At 45.6% G+C, this 17,688-nt stretch overlaps 1 long non-coding RNA gene across 1 annotated transcript in view; it reads left to right on the top strand.

The window, feature by feature from the left end:
* Positions 1 to 221: 221 nt before the first annotated feature.
* Positions 222 to 17,688, top strand: part of LOC120093815 (uncharacterized) — a 37,650-nt gene continuing 20,183 nt past the window's right edge. The window contains exon 1 of the long non-coding RNA XR_010053851.1: positions 222 to 355. This is a non-coding gene — a long non-coding RNA (uncharacterized LOC120093815). The remainder of the gene's footprint in view (positions 356 to 17,688) is intronic.

Here is a 17,688-nt window from a genome sequence, read left to right as displayed (position 1 = left end):
TCATGCTTCATGAGATAGTGATTAATTACCACCTATATGAGCTTGCCCTTGTCCTAGTGGTCCCTCCACCGAGGAAGCTAGCGCTCCTGAGCCCACTGGCTTGTTTTTGTTTATTGGATTTTTGATTCAGGGTTTCTCTGTGTTATTCTGGAACTCTCTTTTTAGACTAGGTTGGCTTCAAACTCAGATTCCTTACCTGTCTCCTAATCCCCCAAATGCTGGCTTAAAGGTGTTCCTCACTATGCTTGAGCCTTTCTGCAAATCAAATGTCTATGCCTTAGAGAACCTGAAAGACCCCCAGAGCAGGGAGACCCTCACTCAAGTCTGGGGATGACACCACCCTCCAAGAACTCAGGTAAGATAAGGAGGAGCTTCCTGTTTCTCAAGATTGTTTAACTTTATGGTCAACTAGTTCCTGGGATGAGTGGCCTAACGTACTGGTGTAATTGCAGTTCCAGGGCCTGACCAGTTTCTTTCTTCTGCTCTAAACTTTTGTCTAGGGGGGCAACTTTAAAACTTCTACCTTTCAAACCTATCTCCAGTTCCTTTCCAGCAGCCAACATTCTTTGTTTGAAATTTGTCCTGATGTTTGCCAGGTTGGTTCATGTCAGTGACATGGGTCAGGATTTCCTACGTTGTTTTGTTCACATAGGTCACTGGACACTCGGGCCACTGTGATGCCAAATTTAGTTCGAAAGATACAAACTTATTTGTAGTTCTAGTTTAGGCAACCTAAGAGAGCTAGGTAGTTGGGGGATACAGAGGGAAGATCTAAAGGGAAGAAAGAAAAAGGTAGGAATAAGATTGGTCTTTCTGCTGTTTTTAACAAAATCTCAGTTGTTGGATTTCACCCGTGAAGACTCCAGAACCAGATGCTGTGGTGAAAGCCTGTCAGTTCAAAGAGGCAGAGAAAGCACCCAGCTGACACTCCTCCTCAGCCAATGTCCCAGAAGGAATCCCCTCTCTCACTCAGTCCCAAAAAGCTTCCAACTCAATGCCCCCTCCCCCATTTCCTATGTGTCTCTCTATCCGTCCTACTACTGACTGTTTACTCTGTTGTTGTTGGGTTTTTTTTTTTGTCTTAATAATACTATTTTCCTGTCAAGAGGTTGCTTGCTTTGCCTCTTGACCTATGGTTGACCTTACTTAATCCTGTTTACAATGTTCAAGGAGAAACATTGAGAAAGTTTCTTGGATTAAAGGTGTATACCAAAGCTGAGCCACAACACAACACACAGGGTTTTCCCCAGCAAATAACATGATGTCAGGGTTCACAGTGTGATTAAATATCCCGGAACACTTGGTAGCCAGCAGTGGTGGCTCTCTCCTTTAATCCCTGCCCTCAGTCAACAATCAGGTGGATCTCCATGAGTTCCAGGACAGCCTGGTTTACAGAGGAAGTTCCAGGACAGCCAGGAAAGAGAAACAAACAAACATGAAGATTTCATCTAGTCAAAGTCATTACTTTCTTCCTCAGGCAGACACAGACTATTAAAACAAACAAACAAACAAACCAAAAACCAAAAAAACAACTGCAGGTCCTCTTCTGTAAGGATTTAAGCATAGGGAACTGGAAGTCTATTGTCGTGCTCATGGAAATCCACCCTCTCTGGATTTCCCAAAAGGTCAGGTAACAAGGAGTTTCCTTTGATGCTTGAGACTTGATTGTGGTTGACAGCCTTGTTGAGTCTGGTCAGCTAAAGGCACAGAGCAGAAGCCTAGTGCCAAACGATGGCCTCCAGTGGTGTTTGCTGAGCAAGAGAGCTAAGAGCACACATGCATTCACTACTTTGGGCTGTATATTCAGAAAATAGAAATTCTTGAGTTTTCTAGATTTATGTGTCAATTCAATGATTTGTTGAGGGATTAACACTCTTCCTCAGATGCTCCTGTGCTTAAGCAGTCGCCCAACAGGGGTTCAAATGCCCCATGTCCTCATCAAGAATGTTATTTTTCTACTCGGGGTTGTTTCTGGCCTTTTTGTTTTGCTTAAACTCTAATTATCTAAACTGACATACAGAGGTATGCTAGAGTAGAAAAGGTCATCTTGGTGTTGCATGACTAATACAGAACAACAGAAAAGTGTCTTGGTGTTGTTGTAAAAATATAAAAAAATGGGGGCTGGAGAGATGGCTCAGCGGTTAAGAACACTGACTGCTCTTCCAGAGGTCCTGAGTTCAAATCCCAGCAACCACATGGTGGCTCACAACCATCTGTAATGAGACCTGATGCCCTCTTCTGGTGTGTCTGACGACAGCTACAGTGTACTTATATATAATAAATAAATTAAATCTTTAAAAAAATATATAAAAAAATAAGTATGGTTGTCTTTTACCCGCTTTAGGTCCGGCACCGCAGTGCCCCAAGATATCAGCTGGATATCTTGCCAGAAGCACACATTCCAACTCTGTGGTGGTCCAGACTAGCTGCCCCACACTCCATTACACTTAAATCTCTACATGAAAGAACACACAACACAATACTTTTGGCCCAATTGATAAGATATAATTGCCCACCTAAACATACAAAGCTCAGTACCATCCATCCCTTAAGAACATTAATAACAACCTGTAAATACACAGAGCAGAATCTTAACATCACCTACCATATTGTCCTGCCACAGCTTCTCTCCCTCTCCCTCCTGCCTCTTCCTCCTTTCCGTTCCACTCTCCTCCTCTTCCTTCAAACTTTTCTCCCCCCCATCCTTCCTTCTTGTCCAACGACAGGCCTCCTTCTATCCTGTACCTGCCTCACCTGTGACATCATCCCACCCTGAACCTCTTCTAGGACCTGTTGAATGAGACTCACCAAGGTGGTGATTGATGCAAAAGCAAGAGGCGTTTAATTGTGACATGTTGGTGTCATCCCCCTTCAAGGGGAGATGACCCTGAGCAAACTCTAATAGAGTTATATACCTTGCAAACAATTGGGGCAGAATTCAAACAGTGGTAACTAGACAGGGTACTATCAGTGGGGAGAAGTGACCTTCAAACTGACTCATGGCTGTGGACCATTCTGGACTTTCCAGGGGCAACAGTTGGGAGTCACAGGTAGCTTTGTTTGACACTTTGGCTTGCAGCTGTTCCAGGAACTAAACCAACTCTTCCTGCTGGAAGGGAGGGGTCTTTCTGTCCTTGGAGGATTGTGGTCAAATTTTCCCACTGGCCTCAGATTGACCCCAACTCTGTCTCTTTCCAAAGATCAGCCACTTCTGGCTGTCAAATTCACAAAATGCATTGGGGCTTTTGTATAAAAAAGTTTTACCAGGTAAAATGAAAAGGTTTGTATAAGTGTTTTACAAGGTAGGAAGGATTGACAGTGAGGGGAGAAATCCTGTCTCAAAAATCAAAATAGGGGTTGGGGATTTAGCTCAGTGGTAGAGCGCTTGCCTAGGAAGCGCAAGGCCCTGGGTTCGGTCCCCAGCTCCGAAAAAAAGAACAAAAAAAAAAAATCAAAATAGAACAAAGATCCAGGCATGACAGTATAGGTGTTTAATCCCATAATTTGGAAGGCACGGCAGGTAGATCTCTTGAGTTTGAGGGTATCCTGAGCTATGTTGTAGAGAGACCTTGATTCAAAAACCAAAACATGATGATGGTGGTGGTGGTGGTGGTGGTGGAAATTTAAAAGAATATTATCCCATGGCTGAGCTGTGGTGGCAATATGCCTTTCCAGACGAGACTGGTCTATAGAACACATTCCAAAACAGCCAGAGCTCCACAAAGAAACTATGTCTCAACAAACAAGCAAGCAAACAAACAAACATATCTCTTAACAGACAAGCTATTTTTTTATTCTTAGACAAGGCCTCACTATGTAGTCTGGCAGGCCTGGACTGTAGACCATACTAGCCTCAAATTCACAGACATCTGCCAGCAAGCTATCTTTGATAGGAAAACATGGCACAGGTTAAAGTAGAAATTTCTGGGTTTTTTGGAAACCCGAGTTCTAATGATGTTCTGTTGGGGCAGACAGGAAAAGAAAGTTTTGCTGATGCTGACCCAGGTGAAAGGATGCATGATGTTTTGAAAGAATATAAATATGACCCCACAGACAGTAGGGACTTGAAAATTGGATTGCTTTGCTCCATCTTGCTAGTTGTTGCTGCCCACATGCATGTATTGGTCTGCCTTACATTGCTGTACCTCGCCTGTGGTGACTTCCTAGAAAGAAACTCCTGGAAGAACTTCTCATGAGATTCCTACCCTTGCTGATTCATGGGTGGTCGCTGCTGAGTGGGCTGGACTGCAGCTGCTGATTCCTGCTCGGTGTTTGCTAGTGGACTGAACTGTGACGAGTGAAGACTGAAGTTGCCTCTAAGAACTCTCTGTAAACATGTCCACTGCCCCAATTCTTTTTAAACCTTTCTTTTCCACTACCTGTGGTGGGTGGTAGGCTACACAGGAGGTTATGACATGTAGTGGGTTGGCCTGATGCTACTTTTATTCTAACGCTAACATTGTTTCCTTGAGACCTGGTTGCCCCAGAGATTAAAGAGTCCTTACATAGACCCAAGTGGTACTATGTGACCTCGCCCCCAAGTTATTTCTGATTGGTGAATAAAGATGCCAACATCCAATAGCTGGGCAGAGGAGACATAGGCAGATTTTTAAGGTTCTCAGATTTGGGGTTGGGGATTTAGCTCAGTGGTAGAACGCTTGCCTAGCAAGCGCAAGGCCCTGGGTTCGGTCTCCAGCTCTGAAAAAAAGAAAAGAAAAAAGAAAAGGTTCTCAGACTTGGGGGTTAGAGGAGGGAGAAGCCGCCATGGGTTAAGTGAGTCATGGAAATATGATCCTGAGAACTGGCCAATGGGAGTTAAAAGCAGTCCAGATGAAACATAGTAAGTAATAACTCAGGGTTGTTCATAGGAAAGTAGATTCTATAGTGGGTAGGCAGCTGACCAGGTCTTATGGTGTTTAAGGCTTATTGTAAACATAAAGGATGTGTGTGTCTTTTATCCAGGAACTTATAGAAACCCCAGACTGGGATTAAAAAGTTCTTCAACAGTGAAAACTATATATATACAAAATGGATATATAGATATCTTCCATTTAGGTGTGGTTTAGTCATTTCTCAGTAGTGATGTTTGAAAGGTTTAGTCTCAAGGTTCAATGGAATGCATTGGGGTGCTTTAAATAGGGTTTAATGGGCTATCCTAGCAGAAATATGGAAGGCTTTGTTACTGCAAGTGATTTGAATTGTGCAGACCTGACCCTAGAGATTTCGGTGGAGAATTTCAATATGTGGCCAAGAAACGGTTTTTGTGGCATTTTGGTGAAGAATATGGCTACTTTTGCCCTTATGTGGAGAGTTTACTTAAGGCTAAGGTAAAGAGATTCAGATTAACTTCATTGACAAGAAGTCTCAAACAGAGCCAGCAGAGACTCTGTTCCCTGATCAAGTCTCATGAAGAGCATTCTGAACAAGTGTAGCAAGGTTAGAAAGGAAAAATATAAAATACATGGTTCAAATATTAAAGGGGCACCAGGAAGTGAAATGGAGCTGAATCCTGTGCTCAAGGATACTAAATTAAGGGAGTGGTGTCCTTGGGGCAAGATCCCACCCAGCCAAATTTAGGTCCAGGTATGGTAGCACACAGCTTTAACCCAGGAGTCCAGACCTCTGAGTTCAAGGCCAGCCTGGGACAGCAAATTCTAGGTGAAAAAAGACTTAAATCCAGGCTTGGTGGCCCACACTTTAATCCCAGTGTTTAGGAGACAGGCATGCAGCTCTGGGAGTTCAAAGTCAGTCTACAGAGCAAGTTCCAGGACAGCCAAGCTTAGGTAGTGAAGGAGCTGGAAAACAAAGCTGGTAATAATGTAACAGAACAAGGTGGCCATGTTCCAGCCCCAGCAAGCAGAACTCAGACATTTTGGCCACGTGGCTCTGGCTTTAGAGCCAGAATACCAGAGTAGAAGGGGTTCCTGGGGCAATTGATGCTGGTTATCTGGAGCTAAGGAATGAGAAGAGACCAGCATCACTGAGAAAGAAGCCGTGTTCGAGAGGAGGCCATGGTTGTACCTTGTGCTGCTGCTGTACTTGGTAATGTGTGAGAGTCACTCAGGTGGTACTGGTTTTGAAATTATGAAGGAGTCACAAAGAACAGCTGAGGCTTGGCACAGTGAAAAGCTATGGAAGGCCACTGGTGAAGGTGCAGCCTCAGGACTGAAGGGGTCATGCAAAGGAGTTGAGGCTTGGCACCATGAGGAGCTAAGGCTTGTCATCTGTGAGAGGCTTATTGGTGAGGCCTAGTAGTGTTGTGCCAGGGAAATGTTAGTGGTTCCCCAAAACCAGATCGGAATCAATCTGATGCCACTCATAGCAGGGTCTTTATTCTATTCCAGGTAGCTCAGCACCCCGAGGACCCCGCCCCAATGAATCACCATCATGAAGGACAGTTTTGGTGGTTGTGAAAGGAAAAGTTTAAAATTGCCCCCCTAGACAAAAGTTGAAACCAAAAGAAAAAAAAATAGTTGGGCCCTGGAACTGCCTGTTCTAGGAACTAGCTGACCACAGAAAGAGTAATTACACTAGCTGGTTCAGCCACTTTGTTCCAGGAACTAGCTAAATTGCACCAGCTGGTTCAGATAATAGCAGGATTAAAGAATCATGAGAAACAGGAGGTTCTTCCTTGTGATTTGGTATGGTTTTTCCTTTAAATGCCCCTTCTCCCAGCCATTCGAGGTCAAACTCCTCTACCCTTTCGTGGGTAGGAGTCTCAACCCCAGCATGCTGGTTTCTGTCATCCCTATCAATAAATATCTTGTTGATTGCATCAAGATTGGTCTCTCGGGGCTGGGGATTTAGCTCAGTGGTAGAGCGCTTACCTAGGAAGCGCAAGGCCCTGGGTTTGGTCCCCAGCTCTGAAAAAAAGAACCAAAAAAAAAAAAAAAATTGGTCTCTCGTGAATTCTTGGGCGGTCGCGTATCCTGAGACTTGAGTGAGGGTCTCCCCACTTCAGGGGTCTTTCAGTGGGAGAGCCCTGAATGTCTATCAGGGCAAGGCTTTATAGTAAGCAGGAAGCAGGATGTATGTGTGCAAGCATCTAATTGGAAAGCTACTGTGGCCTTTAACATAATTGGCTGGTGCTGGGAGTCACATCATAAGCTTCTGTTCTCCCCTGCCTTGGGGGTCATTAGGCAAGGGGTGGGCTTGTAACCTGGGGTGCAGATTTGTATATATCAGTTGCTCTGAGTGGTTGAGGTAGGAGAGTGGCCAATACAGAGATAGCTGTTTCCTTCAAGGCTACGTCCTTAGCAGCCTTGTCAGTCTGGTTGTTACCTCTAGCTATTGGTATTGTTGCATTTTGGTGTCCTGGGCAATGAATGATTACCAATTTTTTCTTTATAGCCAGAAGGCTTTAAGGAACTGTAAAATTTCATCTTTATTTTTGACAGTTCTTCCTTTTGCTTTTAGGAACCCTCAGTCCTGGTAAATGGTTCCATACACATGAGCAGTTGTAAATAGATATCTGGCTGTCTCTATAGATGTTAACAGCCAGTCCTTTTCCCATGATGAGGGCCTGTGTTAATGCTTTGAGCTGAAGTGCCTGGAGGAAAAGACTGAATCGAGATTACCTCCATTTCTGTAGTCACCACTGTCCCTGCTCTCCTCTGACCCTCATGGATGAAGCTGCTTCCATCCAGAAACCAGGTCCTCTCTGCCTCCAACAGAGGAGAGTCCCTCGAGTCAGCCTGGGTACTGTGTTCCTGGGCCAGAACCTTGTTACAGTGACAGAAGGGACAGTCTAAGTCAGGATTGGGTAGGAGAGTCACAGGGTTCAGGGAAACAGGCGGCTGGAAAATAACTCAGCCAGCATCAATTAGTAAAGTCTGATAATGAATCATGCAGGCATTACTAAGCTATCAATCAAAAGACTGCTTGAGTACCCCTTGAATTGCACGGGGTGGGGGTAGTCATGAGTTAATTTATCTGCATCTTTAATTAATAGTGCTTGTGGCTACAATAATATGGAGGCAAGATGGCCATTCTGCTGCCACTGGGTCATTTCTTTGATAAACAAGCCTCCGGCCATTTCCATGGTCCTAGAGTTTGAGTCAAGACCCCTTTAGCTATTCCTCCTCCAGCAATCTGTTGAAACTTGGCATTTCCTTTCTGCTGGATCCAAAGCTTTGTTGGCTAGAAGGACTCAAGCCAGATCTCAGTTCAATGACTTTCCTGTCTTAATCTGCACTCTGCAACTTCCACTAGATCCCTCAATGACTTTTCTCTTAATCTTTATTGCTTCTGTAATTTCTTCCTAATGTCTGGTGCTGACTGATTGATGAAAGCCAGGGATACCTTGCTAGAATTCTGTTTTCTCAGGGTTTGTGTGTGTATAGCCTTACACTCATATAGCCTTTATGACCTGTTCAAGAAATGCCGCCAGACTTGCATCAACTTCCTGCCTAGTATCATATCTAACCCTTGGTCAAACTATTGTTGAGACCTGCTGAAAGAGCCTGGTGGTAAATCTGGACATGCTCCCTACCTTCCACCATGTTTAAGTCCCAATCTGTAGGTCCGGAACTTAGAACCCATCTGTGGTGAAGAGAACCTGGAAGAGCTTTGGGTAGGTGACTGCACTGAGTGCTCTAAGGTGTGTGGAAGGGAGTGGTTGTTAACTTCTCAGTGGCTAAGTGTGGCAGGATAGTGTCAGGGAAGACCTCTTTACAACTCAGAGACCACATCTGTTCAGATAGGGAGCGAGCACTTGTCCTGGCAAGAAGGATAGCCATTTACTGACAAAATAAGTGACAGGAATCTGTTCCAAGCTCTGGTGACAGATACAGCTGCCTACTTGGAGCCTCTCCTGCCCAGTCTGTCCAAGTGTAGAGCCCTGCTCTCTGGAAACTCACTCCCAACTCAAGGAGAGCCTGGTTAGGGCCACAGAAGGCCCCAACCTTACACCTTTCTAGGAGCCCTGGGTACTTGCGTGCTTTGTGCCTGTGCTTGGCATGGGGGGAGGGGGAGGAGAGGGATAAACCTGTATGAGCTGTAAAACAGGTCCTGAAGAGAAAAAAATGAATTAACAAAATGATTGCTGGGAATTAAACTTGGGACATCTGGAAGAGAAACCAGTTCTCTTAACCTCTGAGCCATCTTTCCAACCCTAAAGCTGGAAGGAAGGGTGGCAGGGCTGCAGCTGGCTCCTGTTGTTCCTTGTCACCCTGTGGCCAGTCCTGTTGAAGAAGCATTAGCACAGGGAAAGAGGGAAGATCTTTTGAAACAGTTTATCTTCTACTATTGACACCATGGGGAGATATAAGGTCCCCCTCTGGTGGCCATCCAACATCAAAAGCTTGTCACTCTAAGTTGCAATAAGTGGACTTTAGCCCTAGTTTCCTTTAAATGAGTCATAATAAGATCAAGGTGATTAATAGTGAAAGGCCCCGAGAGAGGAGTGGCTCTCACTGAAGTCTCGGGATGATGCGATCCCCCAAGAACTCAGGAGAGACCATCCTTGCTGTAATTACACGAGATTTATTGATAGGAATGACAGAACCAGTGCGCTGCGGTTGAGACTCGTATCCCACACAGGGTTAGAGGAGTTTGACCCCGAGTAGCTGAGAGAAGGGGTAATTAAAGGAAGAAACCACAACGTAAGTGGTTGGGAAGGGCGTCATTGGAAAGTACCGAAAAAACCAGTGAAAAATCACAAGGGGAAACTCCCTGTTTTTCAAGGTTGTTCTCAAGATTTTAGTCTAACTTTTGTGGACAGCCAGTTCCTGGAACAGAGTTGCTGAACCGGCTAGTGTAATCATCAATTCTATGGTCAGTCAAGTTCCTGGAACAGAGCCACTGAACTGGCTGACCTACATTTTTGGCTCTACTCTGTTTGCTAGGGGGTTTGAATTTTTCCTGGTCTTTCATCTCCCCACTTCTTCTATTACCTAGTTCTAATCATAGAACTAGATTTCAGTATCTTCATAATATCGATTTTCTCGACCTTGTAAAGCAAGATATTGCTGGCGCAACATCAAAATCTGAATAGCACTCACTCTTTCTCTAATAAAGATAACTATTTTATTTAATATGTAGGTTCCAAAAGTCAAAAGCAACAAAAGAGTAAGTAATGATCCCATGAGAGTAGAGATTAGGTTGGTAAGCCATGGAGACCAAGAGAACCAGCTTTTAAACCATCTTTGGTGCGCCTCCCTGTTTCTTTTTTTTTTTTTTTTTTTTTTTTTTTGGTTCTTTTTTTCGGAGCTGGGGACCGAACCCAGGGCCTTGCGCTTCCTAGGTAAGCGCTCTACCACTGAGCTAAATCCCCAGCCCCGCCTCCCTGTTTCTTTGTCTGGTAGCTAGTCTCTCTTGGAGATTAGTCATAAAATCTCTAATTACTCCTAAATGATCAATATACAAACAACACTCTTTTGTGCCTTACTAAGTCTCTAGCATCAGGATCCCAATAGTTCAGTACGTCCTCATAAGGGTGGTATAACAATCTGGGCACTATCTGAACCAACACACAAAGGTCATGATTGTCTTTTAGAACTTTTAAACTTATACAAATTGTGATCCTTATGGCACAGGCCCAAGAAGCGTTAGTTGGGGTTGGGGATTTAGCTCAGTGGTAGAGCGTTTGCCTAGCAAGCGCAAGGCCCTGGGTTCGGTCCCCAGCTCCGAAAAAAAGAAAAGAAAAAAAAAAAAAAAAGAAGTGTTAGGAGTACTAACATATGTAATGCCTTCATAGTGAGGGGTTGTTGTATCATTATCAATAGACTTCAAGCCTACCCCCACACTTACGATTGGGGGACCTATCTCGATGGAATCTAGGGCAAACATAAAATTCTTGTTTCTAAAGCACACTCCTCAAGTGAGCATTACAGCAACCTCCCAGTCATGACTCTGATGTATCCACTTATCTGATGTGCAAGTCTAGGGAGCTTTTCCTTCTAGGTTCCAGCCACCGCCCCGCCAAGTCCCCACACACAGCTAGTACATGGCTCGTGAGGGCTGACACTTGACGGCTGTCAGGATGGTCAGCAGCACCAGGTATGGTCCTTTCTAGTGAGGCTCAAGTGTCTGGACCCGATGTCACATGTGGACAGAGTCTCCAACCTGGAACTGGTGAGATGTCTCAGGGGTCCCCAGGACTTAGGCTATTGCCAGCTATGACAAGACTTCTTTCTGTATCATCTGTAGGCTTTTTAGCCTGGCATATAAATCATATTACTATGACATGTTGGTTTAGTAGCATCATCTAATACAATCAGAGGAGCTGGGGTCCCATATAAGATCTCAAAGGGGGTAAGGCTGAATCTGGAAGGGGTATTTCTTGCTCTGAAGAAAGCAAGGGGGAAGGAGTGCCCCCAAGTCTGCACCAGTCTCCATGGTCAATTTGGTCAGGGTCTCTTTTAGAGTTTTATTTATTCTCTCTACCTGTCTTGAACTTTGAGGTCTGTAGATGTAATGTAATTTCTTTCTTTCTTTTTTTTTTTTTTTTTTGGTTCTTTTTTTCGGAGCTGGGGACCGAACCCAGGGGTAATGTAATTTCTAATCGACCTCTAAATACCTGGCCACACCCTGGCTTACCTGGGCAACAAAAGCAGGGCTATTGTCTGACCCGATTACCTTGGGTACTCCAGACATGGGGAAGATTTCTTCCAGTATCTTCTTGATGACTACCGGGGCCATCTCTTGCTTGGTTAGGAAAGCTTCTACCCATCCTGAAAAGGTATCTACAAGCACTAGGAGATACTTGTAACCATATTTTCCTGGTTTTATCTCAGTGAAGTTCACTTCTACTTCTCACTAAACTCCCTAGGTCTCTTTGCCCTGTTTGCTTGCTAAGCATTCACTTGTTGACATACCTTATACTTTTCTACTGTCTCTCTGGCTAAAATCCTAAAGTCTATTACATATACCTTAACTGCTTAAATAAGTTTCTTATCCCCTAAATGAGTTCATTTGTGTATTTGGCAAAGTGAGTCTTTTGTTTGTTCTTTGGGGAGTATAGCTTTCCCCTAAAGTGTGCCATCATTCTTTCTCTTCTAAGCAATTTGGGCCTTTTCTTCTGTTGTACATTCTAAGTGAGGCCATCCCTTAGTCTGATCCCAATTCCCAGTGGCTGTCTCTTGCAGGCCTCCAACCAGGATAGGCTCCTGCGTAGCCATTTCTCAAGTCACTTGATCTGCTTTGTTACTGCCCCATGCCACTGAATCTCTTCCCTCCTGATGTCCTAGGCCATAAATAATACTCACAATTACTGGCTTCATCAGGGCATCCAAGAGATAGCAAAGGCATCTGCGCTGATGTGCTGGGGGGTAGAAATTTGTCCATCCCAGATGACATTTGTGTTGTCCACCATAGCAGCACCCACTCATCTCTGACCTTCATGAAGACAATTGTTCCCAACTGTAGACAAGGTAGCCTTGGCTTTCAGCAGCGGTTGATTGGTCAGTCACAGAGGTCTTCCCTCCACCCATGGGCTTCTGCCAGTACTTGACACTCGTGCTGTGGTGGCTCCAGGTCAGGATTGGACAGCAAGGTGACCAGATTGCCTCCAACCAGTGGAGAATCTAGTCCATGTCAGCTGACCAGTGGTCCCATCCTCTGGGACATTCCATTCAAAGGCAAAGAATTTTTGACTTTGGGGTACTCAGCTCAGACAGAAGAAAGCACCTTTTGAGTCTAAAATGGTGTACCAAATTCTGGAAGATGGCAAAAACTCAGAGTGTAGGGATTAGTCACATGCAGAAGTCAGCCACTCTACCACAGTTTAAGTCCTGGTCTGGGTGATAACTGTTAGTGCCTGGCTGGCAGGAGCGGTGTGTTCCAGGCAGAACAGCACTAAGGCAGACATCTCCCAACATCAGGTCTGGTGCACTGAGACAGGGTCAGCCTGGGTCTTAAGCTCCACATACACAGTCTGCAGATATGCATACACATGGCCTCACCCAGCCATTTCAGCCCACACAAGCCATTTTGGAGAGCAAATTTCTCATGAGCAAGGGATAGGGGCAGTCATTGATGACCATGAACTAGTGGGTTACTCGGCCCACGCAATGGTCCACTGTTCTTCAGGTAGCCCATGAGTATTGTTTGTTGCTGGTAGCCCCCTGTACCCAAGGTCTTTTGCTGGACACTGGCCCACTGGGGCGTAGGAGCACAGAGCGTTGGGTCCCTGTATCCACAAATCACTTGGTGGGCTTCCCTCTATTCTGTGGAAATCCCTGACCCAGTGTTCTTTTTCCTTATAATAGGCACACTGGTCTTTAGCCAGGAATTCTCTTCTGTTGCCAGGTACTGTTTTCCTAGTCTCTCTAACTACAGTGGCTAGTATAAGTTCCTTTCCTGTTTTTTATCTCTCGTTAGCTCTCTAGCTTCTTCTTCTTTCTGTCTCTTTTCTTCCAAGCTTCCTCCTCTTTTTGCCTTTTTTCTTTCTCTTCCTCAATCTCTCTGTTATGACATCTCCTGCATCTTCCTCTACAGCTACTAGATGCTGCCCACTTCTGTGCACAGCACTTCAACCTTCCTTCCTCCGCAACTTACACTAACTCAGCAACTCGGCTTAACCCCTCAGGTCTATCTTTGTCTTTATATCTCTAGCTGACTGGTCTATGGAGGCCACAATAACAGTGGCCTTGTGTTCTTTTGCTGTAGGATCTTAGGGCATGAACTGACGGAAAGCCTCCATCAAACATTCCATGAACGCTGAGAGGGATTCTGTCTGCCCCTGGACCATTTCCCTTACTTTAGCCAAATTGGTGGGGCATTTTCCAGCCCCTCGGAGACCCACCATTGGAGCCTGACGGTGGACCTGGCCCTCCCTACTATCAGGTGTATTAAAGTCAACAGGCAGGAGTGAGAGCCTTCCATCCATGTCTGGAACATTCTTTCTGACCTCTAGTAGGATTCTGTATTTCCTCAGTAGTAAAGAGGACCTGTAACAGCTACTAACAAGCATCTCAAGTGGGCTAGTGAGAAAAAAAGGAAGAGAGTCTAGAAAATAGAGGTCCACCGAAGAGGACAAATAGCATTCAGTCACACAGCTAATGTGGGTAGCACGGAGGTGTTATCTGGGGTCCCTGCCCTATGGCTCCTTGTACCCAAGCCCGCCCCCGCTTCTACTTCCCCTTCCATAGTATTCTCAATTGGGGCTGAGGGTGCATCAGCAGGGGCCGCCTGGGGCATCGCAGCTGGCTGGGGAGGGAGTGTGGGAGGGTAAGGAGGTAGGGGACTTGATAGAGGCAGGTCAGTCTGGAAGTCCGGGTAGATCTTCTCTTTTTTATCAGGCTTGTCCATTTTGTTGCCCATTTCATCTCCAGACGTTCCATGAAGGGCTAAGACCTCTCAGTCTTGTGGCTCCCTGAGAGTGAAACAAAGGGCCGAACCCACAGAGGGGGAAAGAGGACCAGATCTTCCCAAACCATGATGTAGGGAATCTGGTCGGGTTGGCAAGAAGGTCCTATTGAAAAACCTTACTCTTAACTCGTCTCACCTGCTTTAAGGTCTGCCACTCACATCTCTCTACTTCCACAGATAGATTGTGGGCCCTTGTTCTAACTTCAGGCCAAAAGTGACTGTTACATCGTTCGTTCATCACACAGAAAGACAATCAAAAGATTAACAGACAAAAATAGAAGTGCGCACAAAAACAAAAAACAAGCGGCCGCCACAAGATTGCCACAAAACCAAACTGATTCAGACAGGAGCTTCCATGAGCTCACCAAAGACAGATGAAGGGGAGCAGATTCTACTTCATCCTCCTTCCCAACCAGAGACAGATGAAGGGGAGTGGATTCCACTTCACTCCTCCTTCCCAGTGGGATTCTAGGGTGTCCTTCTCCTCCTGGAGCATCCTCCAGGGCTGTGGCCTCTGACCTCCAGCATGTCTGCTCGTCACAACTGTAAGCCCCTCACGGGACCCACAGCGACCACTGCGGGCCTCCAACCTCTCTCCGGGCCCCAGAAACAAACTGGTAAAACACAAGACAGAAAGTAACACAGAACACAAAACACAGAACACAAACTTTGCTCGAGCATACCTCCGAACCCAGCACACACGGACATAGGCTAACAGATGTCCATCTCCACCTAGACAGACAAAACACTCCAGAAATACAGATGGCCAGGAGGGTATATAGTTTCTCCAATTCAGGAGAACTACCATATCCTCCCCGGCACCCAGATGGGATCTCCCAGAGGTCCCTGGGGTCCCTCCTGTCCTCCCGGAACATCTCCCAGGGCAACGCATTCGGTGAGCCCCTGGCATGTCTACCAATACTCACACTCCCCGTCTCTACCCGAGATATGAGCTTCTGTCCCTACCCAAGACATAAAAGTGACTGCAAAAACCAGAACCAGAGAGCAACTACAGAACTGAAAGTACAAAACTAGAATTCAGCCAGCATGGACACACAAAGACACAGACAGTATCTCACCTCCAAGTTGGTCTTCGGAGATGAAGGCAGTCACTGATCCCTGACGAGCCTCCAAATGAAAGACCCCCAGAGCAGGGAGACCCTCACTCAAGTCTCAGGATGACAAGACCCCCCAATAACTCACAAGAGACTGTCATTGCTGCAATTACACGAGATTTATTGATGGGAACCAGCATGCTGGTGCTGAGATTCATATCCCATGTAGGGGTAAAGGAGTTCGACCATGAGTAACTGGGACAACCCAAGGGGGTACGAAAGGCGTCATTGGAAAGAATACCAGTGAAAAATCAGAAGGGGAAACTCCCTGTTTCTCAAGATTGTTCTTAAGATATTAATCTAAGTTTTGTGGTCAGCCAGTTCCTGGAACAGAGTTGCTGAACCGGCTAACCTACATTTTGGCCTCTATTCTATTTGCTAGGGGGTCTGAATTTTTCCTGGTCTTTCAAGACCCTGTCTAAAAGAACAAGGTAGAGGTGGGCAGACACACTTGCATAGGCAGTGACACACATATGCACCTGCACAAACATGAACACACACACATACACCCAAAAATTCTACAATGACAGAGAGAAAGAGAACACCCCACAAGCACAACTGTACTGGGATCTCCAAGTTTGTTTAGGTGGAACACAGGATACAGTGCATTCAGAGAAAATTGGGCTCTTGCTCTTGCTCTCTCTTCTTTTCTCTTCTCTGCTCTCGTGCCCTCTTTGTCCATAACCTTTCTCTCCCCATACACCCCCTTCCCTCCTCATACTCCTGGCTGGCCTTCGTTCCTCTCCTTTTCTACTCTTCTTCTCTCATTAAACATCTCCATGTAGAAAAAAAGAGAAAAGAAAATTGGGGAAAACATTTCCAATGTAACAGTACAAATTTCCTTAAAATATAGGAACGTTAAAAATGATTTATTTTCGGGGTTGGGGATTTAGCTCAGTGTTAGAGCGCTTGCCTAGCAAGCGCAAGGCCCTGGGTTCGGTCCCCAGCTCCGAAAAAAAGAAAAAAAATGATTTATTTTCACTGGGTATGGTGGTGTGAGGTCCGAATTGAACCCCTTCTGGAACCCCCTGAATGAGATCCAGCTTTTTGCTTCCTGGAAGGGAGGGATCCTTGTGCTCCAAGGTTTGTGGTAAGAATTTTCCCACTGGCCCAAGATTGGCCCCCATTCTGGTTCTTTGAGCAGCGCACACCTTTAATCCCAGCACTGGGGAGGCAGAGGCAGGAAAACCTCTGTGAGTTTGAATCCAGCCTGATTTACATATCAAGTTCCAGGACAGCCAGATCTAAATCTATGCTAGCTGAAAAGTATTTCTGTTCAAGGCCAGTTTCTGGGTTTCGAAATCCTAGCAGGTTTTGTTTAAATATTGGTTTTTACTGTATGTTATGTGCATGAGTGTTTTGTCTGAATGTTTGTATGTGCACTGTATGTGTGCCTGGTGCCTGCAGAAGCCAGAGTGGGCACAAGAGCCACTGGAACCAAAACTACAGATGATCGTGAGTTTTCCTTTGTGTGCTAGGGACCGAACTCGGGTCTTCTACAAGAGTTAAGTGTTCTTAACTACTGACCCATTTCTTTGGCCTTGAGAAAAACAATTGACAGTAGATTTGTGCCTTCTTCAGTTTGTTAGTTTCTAATTTCATAAAACAAAAAAATTAAGGCGCAAGCAGCCGAGGTGCCTATTTACATCTCAGTCTCTACCTGATACAGGGTGTGGCTGGCACACCCCACCCTCTACCCCAGAACTCTCCAGCCCAGGGGCTGGGCTTCCCGTCACCCCAGAGGCTCCTCCCTATATAATCCACATATTTTGGTCACTGCGGCTCTCCTTTTGTGCCTTCGTCCTCCTGGCTGCTGTACTTCCTGTGCTCTCCCTCCCCTCACCCTCCTGCCACATGGTTCAGGGTCATGACCACTCTAGACTCTCCCAGATGTGTCTACCTCTGGCTATGTTCTCCTATGCTTTCCCAGCACACATAGGAGCAGTCACATCCTTTCCTTTTTGTTTCTTTTTTCATTCATCAACCCGGATGTACCAAATTCTGGCACTTTCTCAGGGAGCCAGGCTCAGGGTAAAGAAATCTACATATGGAAAGATCCTCAGGCCATCACCCCATTCTCAGAGGTTTCAGGGGATAACTGTTCCCCAAAAAACAAAGTGGGGATGATAGTTGTACACTAAAGGGGACACCAGTATATTAGAGCTAAGGCAGCTGATGCCATAGTTGATGGTGCAGCTTTGCACAGAGACATGGCTTTCCACAGGCCTGTAATGCTTCTGTGCCAGTCTCTGGTGGATTTGTT

This window comes from Rattus norvegicus, chromosome 7 (genome assembly GCF_036323735.1).
Source record: "Rattus norvegicus strain BN/NHsdMcwi chromosome 7, GRCr8, whole genome shotgun sequence".
Lineage (NCBI taxonomy): Eukaryota > Metazoa > Chordata > Mammalia > Rodentia > Muridae > Rattus > Rattus norvegicus.
This window is presented reverse-complemented; position numbering and strand designations above follow the sequence as displayed.